The sequence below is a fragment of the Myotis davidii genome, unplaced genomic scaffold, assembly GCF_000327345.1.
Source record: "Myotis davidii unplaced genomic scaffold, ASM32734v1 scaffold992, whole genome shotgun sequence".
NCBI lineage: Eukaryota > Metazoa > Chordata > Mammalia > Chiroptera > Vespertilionidae > Myotis > Myotis davidii.
In genome coordinates, this window is record NW_006283543.1 from 325,780 (window position 1) to 329,046 (window position 3,267).

The 3,267-nt window shown below is 38.5% G+C and overlaps 1 protein-coding gene across 4 annotated transcripts in view; it reads left to right on the forward strand.

The window, feature by feature from the left end:
• EDC3 (enhancer of mRNA decapping 3) overlaps positions 1–3,267 on the forward strand; it is a 125,732-nt gene that overhangs the window by 9,420 nt on the left and 113,045 nt on the right. The gene's annotated exons all lie outside the window — the stretch shown is intronic.

The following is a 3,267-nucleotide window of genomic DNA, read 5'->3' on the forward strand; positions in this document are numbered from 1 at the left end:
AGGGATGATATTTATGGAAAAGAAGGTTGTCTTGATTACTAGTACAGTTGCTAAGCAAGATCATGACAACTGATTTACATTTGAAAATTTGCTCTGGTTGCTGTGCAGAGAAAGAATAGAAGGAGGGGCAGGAGTAGTAGAGAGACCAGTTAGGAGACATACACAATCATGAGATTGTGGTGGTTTACAACTAGGTTTACAGTTGTAATACAAATAAATAGTACAAGATTAAACTCTGCACATATTCACAACTATAAACTTGCTTTGCCTACCCCTTTATGTACATTCATGTACAAGTCTTTGTGAATATGTTTTCATTTCTCTTGGATAGATCCTAGGAATGAAATTTTCGGTCATGGGAGTGTTTTTCATATTATAAGAAACTGCCAAACTATTTTCCAAAGTGGTTGTATCATTTTACGTTATCAGCATTGTAAGAGAGTCCCAGTTACTCCACATTGTTACACACTTTTGGTATTACCTGCCCGTTCCTTTTATTTTAAATCATTGTAGTGGCTATAAAATGGTATCTTATGGCGTGTGTTTTTTCTGATTTGATAATTTTTTATTATAAAATTTACCATTTTAACCATATTTAACTGTTACAGTTTGGGGCATTGAGTACATTCACATTGTGCAACCATCATCACCATCCATCTTCAGAACTCTTTCATTATCACAAATGAAACCCTGTCCTCATTAAGTCAACACCCCATGCCCTGCTCCCCCAGCCCTTGGCAGCCACCATTATATTTTCTGTCTCTCTGAGTTTGACTACCCTAGGAACTTCATATAAGTGGAATCATACTAAATTTGTCCTTTAGTGTCTGGCTTATTTCACTTAATGTCTTAAAGGTTTATCTATGTTGTAACATATATCAGAACTTCCTTTTTAAGACTGAATTATATTATTCCATTCTATGTATATGCCACATTTTGTTTATTCATTCATCTCATGGACATTTGGATTGTCTGGTGTTTTAATTTGCATTTAATTAATAATTAATGGTGTTGAAAAGCTTTTCATATGTTTCTTGGCCATTCAGATAACTTCCTTTGCTTGCTTTAAAAAAATGTGTCATTTTCTTATTGCTGATTTATAAGCTTTCCTTATATATTCTTTTTGTCCCCTTATTTTTATTGATTTCAGAGAGGAAGGGAGAGGGAGAAAGAAATAGAAACATTAATGATGAGAGAGAATCATCGATAGGCTGCCTCCTGCAGGTTCCACACTGGAGATCGAGCCTGCAGCCTGGGCATGTGCTCTGACTGGGAATGAGTTCCTGGTTCATAGGTCAACACTCAACCACTGAGCCACGCCGGCTGGGCTAAATTTTTCTTACATATTTTTGATACATTCCCTGCATCAGAAACGTTTGTTGTGATTATTTCTCCTTGACTGTGGCTTACCTTTTTGTTTTTTTTCTTCTCATTGTTTTGGGGTGTTTATAAAGAAGAAAGCAGGCCCATCTTTTTACCATCATAAATCTGAAAGCTTTCTTGAAGTGCTTCACTGCCTGGGAGGTAGTCTCCAGTGGAGTGATTTGGGGATGAGGCAAGATGATATGGAATACCTTCTTAAATATTACAGTACCATTATTTTAAATGTATGGCTATCTAGCCTGGTGAGCGTGGCTCAGTGGTTGAGTGTCAGCCCATGAACCAGGAGGTCACGGTTCAATTCCTGGTCAGGGCACGTGCCTGGGTTGTGGGCTTGATTCCTGGTGCGGGGCGTGCAAGAGGCAGCCATCAGTGATTCATTATTGATGTTTCTATCTCTCCCTCTCCCTTCCTGTCTGAAGTCAATAAAAAATATATACTTAAAAAAAGGTATGACTATCTAAACCTATCCAGAGAATGATTTGGTTTGTAAAAAAATAGTTTTCTGCTCTGGTACATTATAATATGACAAAAGGTGATTTTACCTTTGAACTGATTGAGCCTCTATTCTAAGACAATAATTTAAGACAAGCACTAAATGAAATTGATCATTGCTGTATTTTTATAAATGAAAAATGGAATTATATGAATGTGCAAAGAAAAGAAAGGAGTAGTATGTACAACATATAAAATATGCCTTTGTACTAAGAAGCTGACTTTTTTTTTTTTAGAACCTCCCTGAGGATATGTTTTTATTAATTCTTAGAGAGAGAGAAACAGACATTGATTGGTTGCCTCCTGCCCATCCCCCAACCAGGGATGGAAGTCTGGACCTAGCTAGGTATATGCCTGACCAGGAATAGAACTCGCAACCTTTTAGTGTACAGGACAATGTTCCAACCAACTAAGCCACCCAGCCAGAGCCTAAGAAGCTAACATTTTGTTCTGGTTACAAGTGTGTAAAATATCCAATATAATATCTGGGTTGCAAATACCCCATCTGTAAAATCGTATAGTAAAATAGCTACCTCATTGGTTGTCTTGCGATTGGAAGGAAATAATGGCCCCTAACGTTTTAGCTCATGCCTGAAATGGTAAGTATGCAATAAATGCAATCTCTGCTGCTGTTTCTTAAACAATATGATGGTATGTGTAAATGGTTGTGGGATTATGTGTGTAATGGTTGTGGGATTATGTGTGTTCCAATCACCTCTTATTTTCTTGAAGGTGATTTTACCCTTTTCTGTTACCTACCACATTAAATTATCAACAAATTCTATACTAATATAGGTCTTGAATCCATCAGCTTTTTCCACCTTCATTGATGTCATCTATTCTAGCTTACTCCTGGAGCTGTCTCCCAGCTGGTTGCACTGCATCTTTTTTTGCATCTCTTACAGTTTGTATTCTTTTTGAAAAACAACCACCAAAAAACCCAGAAATTTATTCTCTCACAGTTTTGAAGGACAGAAGTCTGATCTCAGTGTCATTTAGCAGGGTTGGTTCCTTCTTGGGGACTCTGAGGGAGAAGCTGCTCCATGCTCTTAGCCTCTGATGATTGTTGGCCATCCATGGCTTCTGGCAGCATCACTCCAGGCTCTGCCTCTTGTCTGACAGACATGGCATTCTCTCTGTATCCAGTTTGTATTTTTTTTAATTAAATCTTTACTGTTCAGATTATTATATTTGTTCCTCTTTTCCCCCCTGTAGCTCCCCTCCACCAGTTTCCCACCCCACCCTCTGCTCTCACCGCCCCCCCAAGTCCTCATCCATAGGTGCACGATTTTTGTCCAGTCTCTTCCTGCATCCCCCGCACGCCTTTCTCCCCCAAGAATAGTCAGTCCACTCCCTTTCTATGTCCCTGACTCTATTACAATCACCAGTCCA